This window comes from Porites lutea, chromosome 4 (genome assembly GCF_958299795.1).
Source record: "Porites lutea chromosome 4, jaPorLute2.1, whole genome shotgun sequence".
Classification (NCBI taxonomy): Eukaryota; Metazoa; Cnidaria; class Anthozoa; order Scleractinia; family Poritidae; genus Porites; species Porites lutea.
In genome coordinates, this window is record NC_133204.1 from 2,794,650 (window position 1) to 2,810,434 (window position 15,785).

Below are 15,785 nucleotides of genomic sequence, written 5' to 3' on the forward strand. Positions count from 1 at the left end.
CTGTACATAAGAAAAAGCAATAAAAGTAACAAGGCTAGTACGAACTCGGCATTCCTTACAGACAATATTTGGTTTTAAAATCCGATACAGCAGTTAGTGAAGATGTTACGTAGAAAAGAGTGACAATAGTATAAGGTTTAATAGAGGGAAGTTTGACGTCACGTTACCATGGTACCAAAATTTCTGGATCACAACAATATGGAGCTTAAGCAACAACGACGGTGGGCGAACGTGACTTTCCCAAACAAACTTCTGACGGATCAGGTTCAATGTCCGAGTCACAGCAGGGACCAGAAATTTGTCACGTCATTAGTGCAAAGCGCTATTCTGTCAGCCCGCGAATACAGCCGTTTCTCCTTGCTCCTCGCTACTTGACACGTTTAGAACGTCCCAAGCGGCCAAGAGGAGCAAGGAGAAACTGCTGTATTCACAGGCAACTATGCTGTTTGCGCCTGGGAAATTCACCCCAAACTATTGTCTTCCCCTGATCTATATAAAGCCTGAATTTCAGCCGCCTACTTCATTTGCAGACACTCGGGCTTAGCGATTGAGGGAGGAGGCTGAAATTCAGGCAACTGATCCATAGCCTGTGTAGCAAGCAGCAAAGCCGCGAAGGGTTTCAAATCGACGTTTCCCATTCTTCTCACAGCTTAACAGTCTAAACAACAAAAGCACCCGTAGAACCCGCACAGTGAGGAAGTCATGCGCAATAAATCCCAGGCTACTTGAGCCACGATCTTTTGGGCCAAAGTCACGACACTCTTTCGCAAACAAACAATCAAACCAAAGCAAACAAAGAATGGGTATTTCTAATTCAAGAATTTATTCTGTACACAGGAAAGAGTAGTAAAAGGAACCAAGGTATAGAACAGAAAGTTTAAAACTATATGCGAAAGAAGAGGCTGGTACGAACTGGGCATTCCTTACAGACACTACTTGTTTTTTTGTTTTTTTAACCGATACAACAGTTAGTGAAGATGCCACGTAGAAAAAGTGACACTAATATGAGGTTTAATTGCATGACTTCAGAGGCGCTCAGTTCCACAAAAGTAACTCCTTAAAAAATAAAACAGATGATTTTTATGTTACATAAAACTCGCGAAAGGGTGAAATGCAACAGATAATACGACGCGACTTACTTATGACGCAAAGACAAACAGTTTGTCAAACTGTTTCTAAAAGCTGACATGAAAACAACTGTTCAGGATTTTTAAAAACACTGTCATATTTACGTTATCTAAACTGGACAATCATTCATTTCTCTCGCGAGGTCAAGCAAGTCCGCGCGAAAAGAGATTCTCGCGCGCGGCACACCTATCTCGCGGGAGAGGTGAGATTGGAAGACTCCTTGGAGAAAGGAGACACCCGACCTAGACTTAGCCTGCGAATACAGTCCTCTACTTACTCCTCAGTGCCATGGACTTTTCGACGTTTCGTTTCTCCCGCAAATGTCCCTTGCGGACAGGAGCGACGAGAGATGGCTGTATTCGTAGGCCATCCTAGGCTACACGTAACTGTAGATTGTGAAAGGGTAAGGACTCTTAATCTGGGCTTGATATGTCCATATCACATTTCAGTTGTGTCGTTTTGTATTTCCATTGGTTCTGGTGTTAGATTATCCACGCTTGCATCCAATTCGGGTCTTTTTTCCTCTGGTATACATTCCTTCGTTCTGTTTTCGTGGTCTTCAACTTTTGGTTCTGTAAACAAAAATGTCATATTTTAGACAAACAGGTTGTCCAAAAACAAACGTAAGTGACTAAGAAAATAATCTACACAACGCCATTTTAGACTGCTACCAGCTTATCAGGATTGTGACCATCCGAGATCTGCCTACAGTCAAACTAGCATGTACCTAACCTCTATTAAGCAGTCACTCTCTGTTAAGCGGTCATTTACCAAAGACCCAGAAAAAAACAGTGTTCCACTGTCTCACTGTATTAATGTAAAACTGACCTGTATAGTGGAACCCCGTAAACGCGACCACGGGGTGTGGTCTTAAGGCGGAGTTCCACTATACTAAGCGGTCGCAGTCAACTTTTCCGAAGTCCCATTTTTTCATTGTCATCACCTCTATTAAACGGTCAGTTCGACAATATGTAGCATACTATTGCAATAGATACACTGTTTATGGCTTTTATTAGAGGTCTTTTACTTCCTTTCTTTTGGTAAGAGAAGAGGTAGAGACACTTTGAGGACAATTTTTCGTGGAATAGATATTTCGCTCTTTCACCATCTTCATTTTCTTGAATAACTTTTAGGTTTGTCAAACCTGTAGTACAATACAAGCCATTCCCCAAGGGTAACCCGGGGTACCTGGAGAAAAACCTCTCGTGCAAAGGAGAGAACCAACAACAAACTCAACCCACATATGGCGTCGACCCGGACCACATTGGTGTTAGGCGAAATGTTCTCATCACGTGATCAACCAAAAACTTTACGGGGTTATGCCAAGCTAGTTGCTATCCTTTTAAAAGGGTAAAACTTGTCTTCGTATCATTTGAATTCCTCAAATAATGGGCCAGTTTTGTTATTTGAGACTATATTAATACATTGCAACTGTTTCCTGTCTTCTTTTGCAAAGGGTGGAAAGAATGGGCATGGACTGAAACTTTTTTTAAAAAATCACCAAAAATTATATTATGGTTAGTCCACCCTGATGAAGTTTGTTTACTATGCTCCCATTTCTAACGGAGTATTTTATATGGGTTAAGGCTCTTGGTAATGACCTTAACACAGAACTGACCTAAAACAGCTACAATATCCTCGTGAAAAAGCCTTTTTAATAAATGATCAAATTGAGACGTATTATCTGTCTGACGCGAATTATCCAACGGATAATCCGTCTCTAGTGTGAAAACGGCCATTTTTTGACAACAGCGAGAACGTCTAAGAAAAAATAGGTTTAATGAGGAAACAACAACTTTGCACTTGCATCACCCTTTTTTGTACATTTCTTAGCCGTTTCTGCGTTTCATGGACGACGTAAACAAGAGACGACAAAATTTTATTTCTCTTTCTGAACTTGGACATGGTTCTTAGGAATTCAACTCCCGGAGGGTTCGCATAAATTTGCCGAAGTAAGTGGGTATGAATGAGACTGAAAGAACACAAATTCCTTTTTTAAGGGACGTATTCGCTGCCGTCGCGTCCTCAAATCTAATAATTAGTCCCTAATGACGCTGGTCTACGCGCGAGAACTGCTTAGTATCGAGAAAATCTCCTTCCTGTAGTCGTACCCGTCTTAGAGTCTAAAGTTCTCTATAACTCAATTCTAAAGCTGCAAGAAAATGCTACAATGAGGGACAAAAGTGTTGACACACTTCCGTAAAATGGCCCATTTTTGCATAGTGGATATACTTATCCCCTTCCCCTTTCTACCCCAACCCCTTCCCCCCAAAATCAATGTTGAATTTTGGACCCTCAAGTATTTTTTTTACTTCAGACAACATTGATTCGGGGGGTCGGGGGATTTACGGCGTTTAAAAGGAATGAAATAATAAATGAATTAAATGTTTGTTAAAAGCACCCGTTTTAAACAAGTGTGTCAACTACTTTTGTCCCTGATTGTAGTTTATGGCAAGGAGGCGTATATCAGCTTTCCCGTTCCTTTCCTTATAGAGATCGATACGTGAAGTTTGATGCTTGAACGGCCAGGCCTTAGGACAACATAACGTTGAAGTTCTACTTTTAAAAGTCACCGTTAAATAGGATCATGTAAACATGTATTTAAAATGTACGCAAACAAGGCATTTGGTTGAATAGCCTGTGTTACTTAGTTCTTGACATGTAAACTTAAATATTACCTGAGCCTGTGATTGAACTGTGTGTAGAGCTGACTGGTCTTTTCTCGCACTTTAGAATTCTGCTTATAGTTTCGTATCTAGAATGAAAAGGGAAAAACAACAAGTATAAGAACCAATCGCAATAAGGCATACAAAAGTTGAAGGTTTATCGTTTCTCTGCAAAAACATTACAGAGTGACCAAGGTGGTGAGAAAAATGGAAACTTTCATTCTCTACTTTCCTAACCAGAAACGAAGGAACGCCGATGACTCTGGGAAACGTTTCGAATGTTAACAGCAGGGCCATGTCAATTTGCACCGAGAAATTTCTGTTCCTGACCGATCATAAGGTTTCGTAAACAATAGTGAGCTTTAGCATCGACGACGGCGACAGCAACGAGAAAGTCAGCAATTCACTGATCAGTTTCAAAGCAGGTTATTAAGCCAAGCCATTGACAGATATAGATCTGACTCTGGATAGCTTGAGAGAGAAAATATGTTGCGTGATGTGACAGACCAAAGTGACTTTCTTCAATTTTGAAGAAATGAAACTAACCATAATCAGGATACTATTGTTTTCATTCACTTTGCAGATCATTTCTTGCGGAAGTAGGCAAAACAAACAAAAAAACCGCCCTGCATTTTAGAGAGCGACCCAGAAAAAAGTGTTGATTGCGGGATAAGACTAATGTGCAGAACTGCAGACCGCGGAACCTGTTTTATTACAACTGCCTTTAGCTAACGTGATGAAATAATTAGTTACATTCAATTATAACATTGACAGACTGTTCACAGTCCCCTTTTTTCCGTAAGATCGTCGATATCGAGCGCTCGCCTTCAGTGGCAGCCATTTTGTCATTGGATTCAAATGTACCTAGAGAGAGGGCTTCGGGGTTCCCAAACCGTCCCCCGCCCTTTAAGTAGTTCAACCTAAACCTGGTAAAAATGGCTGCCTGTAGCGCTCTTTCTCGACGATCTTGCCGAAAAATAGAGGACTTTGAACAGCGTATAACACCAAAACATTAATCGAGAGCTCTGGTTCCGAACAGGAACAGTCCACTTAGCGAATTTCCGGCTTGTTAGCACGTAGGAAGGTAACGAGAGGAATATATTTAAACAAGGTCGCACAAAGTTGGAAGGATGAGAGAATGTAAATGTGCTTGTGAAATATAGATGATATTGAGCGAATGGCTGGGTGGTATCCGACAACTCAGTAGAGGGATACGTGTGGGTGAGTCGCTTGAGTGATTGTGTGTGATAGTATGAACACGTTGTATCTCCTGGTTGAGGAGACCGAGATTGTACGTCTCTTTGGAGGAACATATGCGTCGTATTCTCAGGACAAGGCTGAATGAAAAAGCTCGTTTAGTGTGTAAGTGGTGACATGATGAGCATAAAACTCGGTACTGATGTTCGGCTGTAGGTTTAGTATAAAGAACAATTTCAATGATCGATACCATCATTGAGGGACACCTTAACGTACTGAGAAAGGAGAAAGATTTGAATGAGCAGTTTGACCAGTATAAATTTAATAGTGGGATAAAGGGTATTTAGGTAAGAGATGGAATAATACGTTTATAGTGAGAATGAAATTCGGAAGGTCGCAAAGATTCAGTGTGTATGGTGGATGTACAACGGTCACGAGAAGTGACGCCAATAATACAATCATCGTTCTCTCATCCTACTGTGTTTAAATCTATACTGCTCGTTTCCTTCCGAAGACTACTAACAAGCTGGAAGTCCGCGATTCGAGGACTTTCTGTTTCGGAACCAGAGCTCTCGATCAGTGATACTAAACCTAGCCTGCGTGACAGGCGTTTGAAAGGGAAGGAAAAGGGAGTTTTAGGCGCTAGAGAAACGCGAGGGGCGCGCCCCGGCCCTCGCGTTTCTCTAGCGCCTAAAACTCCCTTTCCCTTCCCCTCCAAACGCCTGCCACGCAGGCTATCTAAACCGAAATCGACAACAGTTTTCTGTGGTCTGTACTGTTATCGACAATAGCTCTCGACCCATCAGCGGGCGAGAAATCGCTCAGTCATTGTAAAAAATTAATTGTAACCAATTATTTTGTCACGTTAGCTAAAGGCAGTTGTAATAAAACAGTCATTTCTTTAGGTTCCGCCGGTTCCGCAGGTCCCCTCGTTCCGCGGTCTGCAGTTCCTCAGATTAGTCTTAGACCCTGTTTACATGGAGTGGGGGACCCCAGTCTAGTGGGGTAGGTTTCTTTTGTTTTGTGTCCGCCAGAGCGTGAAAACAAAAGAAACCAACCCCACTAGACCGGGGTCCCCCACTCCATGTAAACAGGGTCTTGCCCTTGATTGTGATCACCTGGTAAACACAATCAAATTTTCGTGGTCCAACTGTAGACATAATTAATTAAGGGTGTCCCACTGTAATATCTGGTACCACTAGCAATAGTTGACACTACAGCTGCCCCCGTTCTGTATATTGTCGGTCAATAGTATTCTTGCTGGTTGTGTAGCTCTTTGAAATATACCGATTCATTATGAAGATTTTCACAAAATCTATCTGAGCGGTCCCTTCGGAGTTTTCTGTCTTTACGTCATCCTGACCATTTCGTACTTGTGGGCGCAAACAATAGAAACGTCATCATTACCTACCGATTCCTCGCGGCCCCAGTTCGAGCAAATCGAGATTTTTTCCAGTTTACTCACTGCATATTTGAACTGTAAGTACTGTCCTTAATATACGCGCGAGTTACTAGGGTGCCTCCTCGGGATTTCGCCTCTGGGCGAAATCCCTGCGGGGGCAATTAACAAACATGCAAAAAAAAAAAAGACTGAACTACTCACCCTTTTGACTGTCTGAACTATATCTGGGTTTTTCTTTAAAATATCAGGGTTGATTTCCATCTCAGAGATTTGAGTAATAATTTTTAAGCACTTTGGGACATCCTATAGGAAAGAAGAAATCAATGCATTAAAGACTACAGACAGAAACAAATCCAAAAGAAATTTTGTGATTTGAGCACAACCGTTTTCTTAATATTGACCTAGATTAAGGAACCCGTGACAGCAATTATAAAGGGACACGCGATTATTCCAATTCACAAACTCAAACAATCGTCAAAGGGTAAAACATGCCAGTAAGATGCATTTCAGTTTGTTGCAACAACACTGGTAACCCTAAGAAAGGGATAAGCATACATAAAATCCTGTTTCACAGTTCCTGAATTTATGTCTCATGATCAAATGTGAACCTGTCAATTTAGCGACATTTAGACTTGAAAATTTTTCTTAAAAAAATCTCATTTTGTCCAAAATGCAATATTTTTTTGGAAGAAGTTCTTGAAGTAATGTGCTCTGTCCATTCACAAAATAAAAATATTCACATTATACATGTAGGCACTTGAATAAAACAACAGATAAGGAGCTAAGCAATGCTGAGGGGACAAGAAAAAACAAGGTATTGGTTCATCTGTACAATGTACTCACAGGAGCCTCAACAGTAAGAGACATCACAAGATCATAATTCATTTTGTCCAAAATTTCCTCCACAGTAGGTGGTGTGGCTAAAGAAAACATACAGCACAAATGAATACAGAATAGGCATAGTTATTAAAGTGGAATGGTTGTGAAACCCGTTCGACTCCTATGTTATATGTAATATCCTCAATCTCTGTAATAGACAGACTGGACTCTGTCCCTAATTTTGTATCAGAATTAGAATGTTGGAAGGTTGGACTTTAACAATTTAAGAAGTTTTGACTTTCACAATGTAGGGAGGTTTGTGGTGCTTCACTGTTGGGAGTGAAACACAAGTAATATACATGTACAGTGAAACTAAAGCAAGTTGATAATCACGGTTCAGGAGAGTAGATCAAGCACAATTCAAAGATTCAAAAGCCAAAATAAATTGCCAAGGGTGGATCCAGAAAACTCAGAAAGGGGGAGGACACTTGCCAACTATTTTCTATTCTTTTTGGAGAATTATTAAAAATAATACAAAATTTCACAGGAAAAGGGGTGGTCTCTCTGGCCAAAGCCTTAAAATCTGTCCATCAGATTGCAGGTGCCATCCTTATTTAAAAAGAATAAAGCAACATCTTCCGAGAAATATTAAATAGAGGAAATTACACGGTGGCACGAAGATATGAATTTTATTTTCGAGCGGCAAAACATATATTTTACGAATGAGCACAGCGAGTAAGTAAAATATTGCTTTTGCCATGAGAAAATAAAATTCATATCTTCAAGCCGCCGTGTAATGTTCTTTTTTATTACATAGACAAAAAGGCATCGCTAAAATAATAGATTTATATTCGCCAAAAAGTAATTGTCACGGCTCAAATTTACAGTACAGCAATATAAGACATTGTTTACAATAATCTTGAGAAAGAACACCGAGCTGAATAGGGCTCTTCAATGACAAACTGTAAGCAAAGCTTAGAAAAATTAAAAGAGGCCTACAAATTTTGGAGGGAAATTACCGAAATTACGTCATTGATAAACTCACGTGTGAGATTATGGAAAATAAACCACTCGGGTTCCGGATGTAGTTTTTATGAATTTTAAGAGTGGCATATTTTCCAGTAAAACACTCGTGTCTATATAATAATACACAATAATCCACCCAGTTTTGTTTTTTGTGCCTGTTGTGACAGGTATACAGTTCTGTTTTTCTTTGGCTTTGCATTGATTTGCAACACCTATTTGAAACAGCTCCTCTTGACAAAGACAAACAAACAAATCACTGGATTGGACTGCAAATTGACCTTGATAAACAATGTATGACTTAACTTTGAAAAGAATGCTGATTTGCATACTTTCAAAAAAGTCTGTTCCTTTTGGAACTGCTTTAAACACAACCCAAAATTCTTGATTTATATGAACTTGTGTTTTTCTTGCATGAATCAGTTATATAAACAGCATACAATATTTTACAATATTATAAACATATATACAGTTGAACCTCCATTTAACAGCCACCCTCAGGGTACCAACTGGCAACAAGTGGCTGCTTAACAGGGTTAATTGGCTGCTCAATAGAGGGGCGTACGTCATAACGTTAGCATAATCTTTAGCAGAAACACTTTATTCTTAAACAAAGACGCGACCGGAGCAGCAGTACTGGTCCACAATCAGTTGTCACCTTCAATCTCAGACTGTATATTTTCCTTCATCATATTCTTAACATACCGGTACATGTAAAGCCAAACTAGATGTGCATGCATTTCTCGCTTTATGGCCACCTAATAGAGGTCACAATTATGGAAGAACTCTTGTTAGGAGAGCCAAAAGGTGGCCGCACATGCTTAAGAGAGGTGGCTGCTATAATAGAGGTTTAATTCCCTTTCTTTTCCACATTTATTTTGGGACTAAATGTTTAATGGCCGCTTAACAGGGAGTAGCCACTTTATTTGAGTTGCTTAACAGGGATTCAAATGTACTTACGTTTTCTCCTTTCTCTCTCCCTTTTCTCGGCTTCTTTGCATTTTTCTCGCTCTGCTCTTTCCCTGGCCTTTTCTCGTTCCCCAACTTCATCTGGTTTGTCCTTGCTTTTTTCCTGAACTTCTTCCCTCTTTTCTCCTGCATCCTTGACTTGTGGAGTCTCCCGCTTTGTTTTTGTTTTTTTCTTCTTTGGTTCTTCACTTTCAGAAGTGACCTTGATAATGGATACACTACATCAACTTTCATAAAAAATATATTCATTATAACTGAAGTGTCCTTTTCCTTCACTGCTCTGATAAATTAGGGGATTATAGAGCATAAAACTGTGAAACTTTAAATGATTGAAAAAAATTATGTATCATACATTCAATGAATGTGTAAATATCATGTAGCTTTTTATTCTATTATTTTGGGGGGCGGGGGGGGGGACGGGTATAGTGGGCTTTTATTTATATCTTTCAGTGCAGTGTAACTGTGAAAATGAAAACAAGAAGTAGCTAGATGCAATGATAAAAGAAACTTATTATTAACTTAGAAAACTAGAAATCCCATGAAAAGGCTAAAAACTACCACTTTTTTATACATGACAGCTGAAAAATTATTAATAAAATGAAGGTAGTCTACAGTAATGGGTTCAAAGTGAACGACTTTTGAGTCAGCCAATTACTTAGAATACAAAAAAAAAATCATATGGTACAATAAATGACAATTATGCTGACAAAATAATAGGCACTAGCAATAAACATGTATAACCAAAAAAATATCATTAAAATTGATCAGATATTTCATGAAGTATTAGGATTGTTGACTTAAGTATATTGCTTTGACAGTATTTCAAGGGTTGTCATTAGTACATGGCACTCAGATGCAGTTTTAAGAAGTTGATAAAAACTCTTTACAACATACTTCCACTTTGTCATCTTCTGAGCTTTCTTCATCAAGGGTTTCTTCAAAAGAACTCTCCTAGTGGAAAAAGGGGCAAGGATCAAAATGGAAGATGGATTGGAGGAGTTCAAACAATTTGTCAATGATAGAACAAAAATAGACTACCAGACACACTACCAAGAAGGTCAAACCATGTGATGAAAATAAAACGTGAGGATCTACATGTACCATAATTGTATAAAAGAAAATCAAATTAAGAAATCCTTATTCTTGAAACCAGAAAGATTGCTGTGGTAAATTTATTTAAGTACAGTTGCACACAAAAAAGGTCAGCTTGGCATTGAAGTTATGAAAAGTTCCCTACTAGCAGAGGTCTCTCATGGTAAAAGAAACATGAGAGGAAGAAAAGAAGAGACCTCTGCTGGTCTCAGAGGAATTCTTTCATTTAGCCACCAACCATATTTGTGGTCGAAACTGAAATATTTCGTCACCAAAATCTTTTCAGAGTATTAAAATCAGAATAAAATTGAGATGCAGTGGGGCATAGAGGGGTAAGACAAGATGACAAGATGATTTATTAAACTCAGCTCAGTTTTACATGACATGAAGGTTAAATTTAGATAGGCATCTAAACACAGCAACTAAGGAATACAAGAAAAACGGTAACAACAAAATGGAGAGTGAGATGGGATCATCCAAATAGCAAAGGCTAATCTAGTGGATGACCCCACCCGTACGAAACGCGCAGCGCTGTTGCAGCGCTGCAGAATGGCTTCAAGAAGCGCTGCAGAATAGCTGCAAAGAGGCTGGCTGCAGCAGTCGCAAATTTTGGCTGTTCGGGGCAGCGCTATGAAGCCGTTTGAAAGCGATAAGCAGCGGTTTAGCAGCGGTGGAAAGGACACACAAAAACGCTGTCAGCGCTGCCAAATAGCTGCAAACGTGTACAAAAATTCGAAGAATTATGGCATTTGCCTGATTCGATAATGCGGTTTGGCAAATTAGTGCCATCACGCAACGCAGTCCGGAAACAGGCTTAGTAGCAGAGTAAAAACCACTAGAAAGTCAAAATTATGCAACTTATACTTTATTAGTATCCACGCGTACACGTTACAAAAGCACGTGACATAGAACAAATCTGCAACAGTCTCGCTTTGTAAATATTTAGCAATCACGGTCACTCATCTGAATGTAAGACCATCCATTAAGATGCAGACATTGAAAATTATCTTTTTTTTAAAAAGAGAATAACATCGATTGTTCTACATAAAGTTTACGCGGCCATTAGGCAAATGATATTTTGATTCGTTGCAACGGGCTAAGCTGGACATTGCTCACCTTGACGTTTCGTCCATGATCCGCGATCTTCTACACTTTTTTCATGAAAGAAATCAACCCAATTTTACTTTGGTCGTTGTTAAATTTTACAATGGACTAAGGAACGAACATTACCACGAGCGTATAAGAATCTTGTAAGTGCGAACCCCAGCTGAGATTCTTGTATCTGTGTTGCTTGCTCTGGTTCGATTCGTCGATACTTAGCGTAGAAGTCACTGTTCAGTGCGTTGTTTGCAAATACGTTTGAGCTGTTCCATCCAAAAACTTCAACAGAACTTCCATCTCGAAACAGAACTAGATGCAAAAAAACTTAGAATGTTTGCGCCTTTCATTCAACGGTCGCAAATGTTCTGTGTTTGTCTAGAGATGTAATGGGATCTCGTGCAAAAGGACCGACCAATTAGATTACGGCCTAGAATGTCTCCAGGGAATTAGCGATAACATTCCCACACTCGCCGGTCACGGAATGAAATCTATTGAAATCTTTATTCCGAAAGCATAGGGTTTGGAGGGTTATTCAATAAGTGATCTTCTTTGCGCACAAGCTTACTCACATTTCTTAGAGGTACAGTCAAAGTTTTCGCGTTATAAAAGCCGTAATCTGTGCCAAGGCTTTATCTCGCGATTCATATTATTGGCGCTTAAGAAAGTCAGATCGACCGCAGCTGAATTGTAGCGTTACTGCAGCTACTTCGCAGCGTTTGAAAGTCGGCAACTGCGCTGCAAAACCGCTGCCGAGAGCTTCAAAGAGCCTTCAAAGGCTGCACAGCGCTTTTGCATCCCGCTGCAACTTGAATGAAGCTGCTGTTTGGCTTCTAAAAGGCTGCTGAACAGCTGTAATTTAGCTGTACAGCTATTTTGCAGCGATTTTGTGGCGCTGTACAGCGCTGCAAGTTTCGTACGGGCAGCATTAAAATACAATAATTACAGACAGAATACATATACATATTTTTTATAAAAAGTATTTCTTCATGCACTAAGGCAGATAATTAATTAGAATAACAATTGAGGATAGAGTTCTTAAAGGTTTTACGAAATATTCTAAGAAAATTTGAATTAGTTATACTTGTAGGCAAGGAGTTCCAAAGGTGAGGACTAGTGAATTTTAGGGAGAGTAAGCCATATTGGGTAGTCTTAACTGAGGTTATGTAAAGATTTCTATTACATGATTCCCTTGTTGAATAAGAATGAACTGCAGAAGTAAATTTGAAATAATCACTGAAACAGGGGGGTAACAGTAAGTTGAATGCAAAAATCAAAACAACCACAGAAACTGCTGAATGAAGCCACAGTGGGCTTGATACATGATGGATTTTGACTGGCTGTGAAAATCCTACATGTAAGCTTTTTTACCCACTTTTTTATTCACTTATTCTTTCATACCTGATTGTGTTTAGATCGTTTGAATTTCTTGTCAGCTTTTTGCTCCTCCTCCTCCTCAGATTCTAGTTCTTCCTCTGAATCATCTTTGTTTTCTTCTTCCTCATTGTCTTCATCATCTTCTCCTTCTTCATCAACTTCTTGTCCTTTCATTCCCCATTTCACGTTTGGTTTCTTCACAATTTTGACCAAAGCCTTTTTAAATTCCCTACATAAGCAGTTTGAGTTCTTTGAAAACTTCTCTTTGTTCTTCCCAGACGGAAATATGTCTTCAGCTTGCATAAGTACTCTGAAAATAAAATATAAAATTGATGAAAATAGGAAAGTTATCAATGTTTGCATTGATTACCATTATAAAATTTATTCACAATTAACTTAACAAGGTGTACTAAAATGCTACAAAAAAAAAGCAACCCATACCCCACCTTATTTTGCAACTTTAATATTAAGAAGGAACATCTTGAATAGGGAGACATCAGCCTGTCGTGGGTGATACTTCTTTACAATTTTAGTAGTGTGTAATTAAAATTACACACTACTAAAATTGTCTGGGGGAAGACAGTCTATTTTCCCTTCATAAGGGTGATTCTGTTCTGGAAAATGTTTTAGTCAGGTAACACTTACTCCTCGTGAGATCCACAGAAATATATTGCAAACTTTTCAGGTGGAATCTTCTCGTCTGGTGCAGGAAGACAAACCTGAATTAGGAAATGAAATAAATTTTTGCAAATATATTAATAAAAGTTCACTTCAAAGAGATGAAGCTGAAACTTACTACTACTATTCTTATCCTGACAGGCTAAAGAGGATATCCATGCATCCTTGACCAGGTTAAGGTCCTGGGGTTTCAATAAGTACCGACAGCAGGCGAGACGAGTCGGCCACTTTTTTCTAGAAAGAAGAAGCAACTAGTTTGAATAATGTTGTAAACCAAAAAAATATCATAAAATCTGAATGAAAATGTAATTATGTTGTGTTTTCATAAAGGCACACTGGTTTTACATTATGCTTTAGTCATGTGAACACTATATTTCAGTCATTGTTGCACAAGTTTCTTCATAGGTTCACGCAGAATTTGTTTATGTGCAAAAGTATGTAATTTAGGTTTCATTATTTGTTCACTGCTTTCAGGAATTGATTATGTGACTGATAAATTGAAAGCTACATTTTCGTGAATGAAAAAACACTCTTTCTGTCCCAAAATTTAGTCCCCACAATGCTGAAAATGGCATTTTCGGGCACTGAAGTTTCAAAATTGTTGATACAGTTGGTTACTCTATTCAAACATGCTGGCTACTTCAATCTTTATTGAAACCCCTGAAGGTCATTCCTCTGTTTTGCACTGCACAACTCTACTGTGCATCATAGAATTGACAGTTTTGAATTTTTCAAGAGTTTTTAAGGAAGAAATGATATAGAAATACGCTGTAAGGTAAACTGGTAAAAAGGCAATAAATGACATGATGGTGTGATCCTGGAAACTTTAATCCAAAGTCAGTTAGAGGTGAAATTGTTATTGGGATTGGACAAGGACAAACTAAAAAGGCGCTTTTAAGGCAAAAAATATTAGTATCGTCTCTGAAAATGTGATCTGCAAACTCAATGCAACAGTTTTCCACTGATAATGCCCAAAAATGTGTACAGAAAATGGAAAAAATTAAGGCTCCATGTCCAGCACTCAGAGGGAAGCGGAACAGAATTTTCAAAATACTATGTGTCTGGCAAATATCTGATTATCTTCGCCTTTTGGTAGAATTATAGAGTGGGTAGATTACATGTATGCTAAAAAACGTTACAGATTATAAGAGGTACAAGGTTTTCACCGACATCAAATGTATAGCATTTGCAAATTTCAACTACCAAACACAGTATTTTGAAATTGCTGGACATATAGTCATAGGTAGGTAAAAAATGGTGCACTTTAACAAATCCATTGCATTCAGATAGAAACGTGCTGACCTCCATGGAAAGCTAGAGACGTCATTCTTGACATATAATAATTTATATTTTCGAAATGGCACGAAAACAAGTGGCTTACTGGTCATGCTCAGAGCAATGCTACGTGGCCAAGCTTATTTTCGTGAAGCAGTGATCGACCATTTTTGGTGTTCGTGAATTGTGATGTACTGAAAAACTGTTCTGTGAATCGTGATTGAAGTGCACTCCGTGAAACGTAAACTGCCAAACTCCTCGAACGTGTACACGTACATTGAAGATCAATATTGAAGGAATTAAATCATTAATTTGGCTAAACGACCTTTACTAGCATCTGGGGGCTTGATTTAACTTACAGCTTGATCAAAGATCAAAGGTCAATAATATATTTGTTTCAAAATCGTGAAACGCAGAATTGTTGTTCGTGAACTCGTGACGACCCTGTTGCCCCCCTCAATTCTTGTACGTTTTTATATTTTCTCATAAAAAGAAAATGAACGATCGAGGTATTGCGAGATTGCAAAGGGATTAACCATCTTAAATTTGAAAAGAAATCATCGACACGAGCAGTCTCGCTAGCTACAAGTACAGTATGTGGTCCTTGGTCCGCGGAAGTCCGCGATGCCCTTGGTCCGCGTCTTTTCCGAAAATGATAAAATACTTCGTCAAGAAAAAAAATAGGTTGAATAATGAAAGATATAGTGATTTACTGATTAGCATTCTTTCATATGACGAAGTTTCAGCTTTCTTGCTGTGGGTGAAGACGCGAAATTAAAGTTTGTTGACAGGTAGGTTAATTTGTCTTAATTTTTGCGGCACCGTAAATTACATGGTCATGTTTACTTACCCTGCGAATAACTAAAACGCAACGGGAAGACTTGCCTTTTTGCAGAACAGGTTTTCAGATCAACTTATTTCTGCTGTTGGAAGCATATTGCTGTAGACTCTGAATTTTTTGTTTTAGCGACTCTCGAAAAATATCACCAAATTTCGCTTAGCGGTCCTTGGTCCGCGGCCTATGACCTTGGTTGAATAAAACTTCCCAAAGTAAAAAGCGA

At 38.9% G+C, this 15,785-nt stretch overlaps 2 long non-coding RNA genes across 2 annotated transcripts; both read right to left on the reverse strand.

The window, feature by feature from the left end:
* Nucleotides 1-3,806: 3,806 nt before the first annotated feature.
* Nucleotides 3,807-7,333, reverse strand: LOC140934839 (uncharacterized). Its single transcript, XR_012165127.1, has 3 exons — nucleotides 7,237-7,333; nucleotides 6,595-6,696; nucleotides 3,807-3,883 (listed from the first exon to the last, which is right to left on the reverse strand). It is a non-coding gene; the product is annotated as an uncharacterized lncRNA (long non-coding RNA).
* Nucleotides 7,334-9,201: 1,868 nt separating this feature from the next.
* On the reverse strand, nucleotides 9,202-12,899 carry LOC140935945 (uncharacterized). The gene is made up of 3 exons (XR_012165276.1): nucleotides 12,796-12,899; nucleotides 10,099-10,155; nucleotides 9,202-9,406 (listed from the first exon to the last, which is right to left on the reverse strand). It is a non-coding gene; the product is annotated as an uncharacterized lncRNA (long non-coding RNA).
* Nucleotides 12,900-15,785: the final 2,886 nt, after the last annotated feature.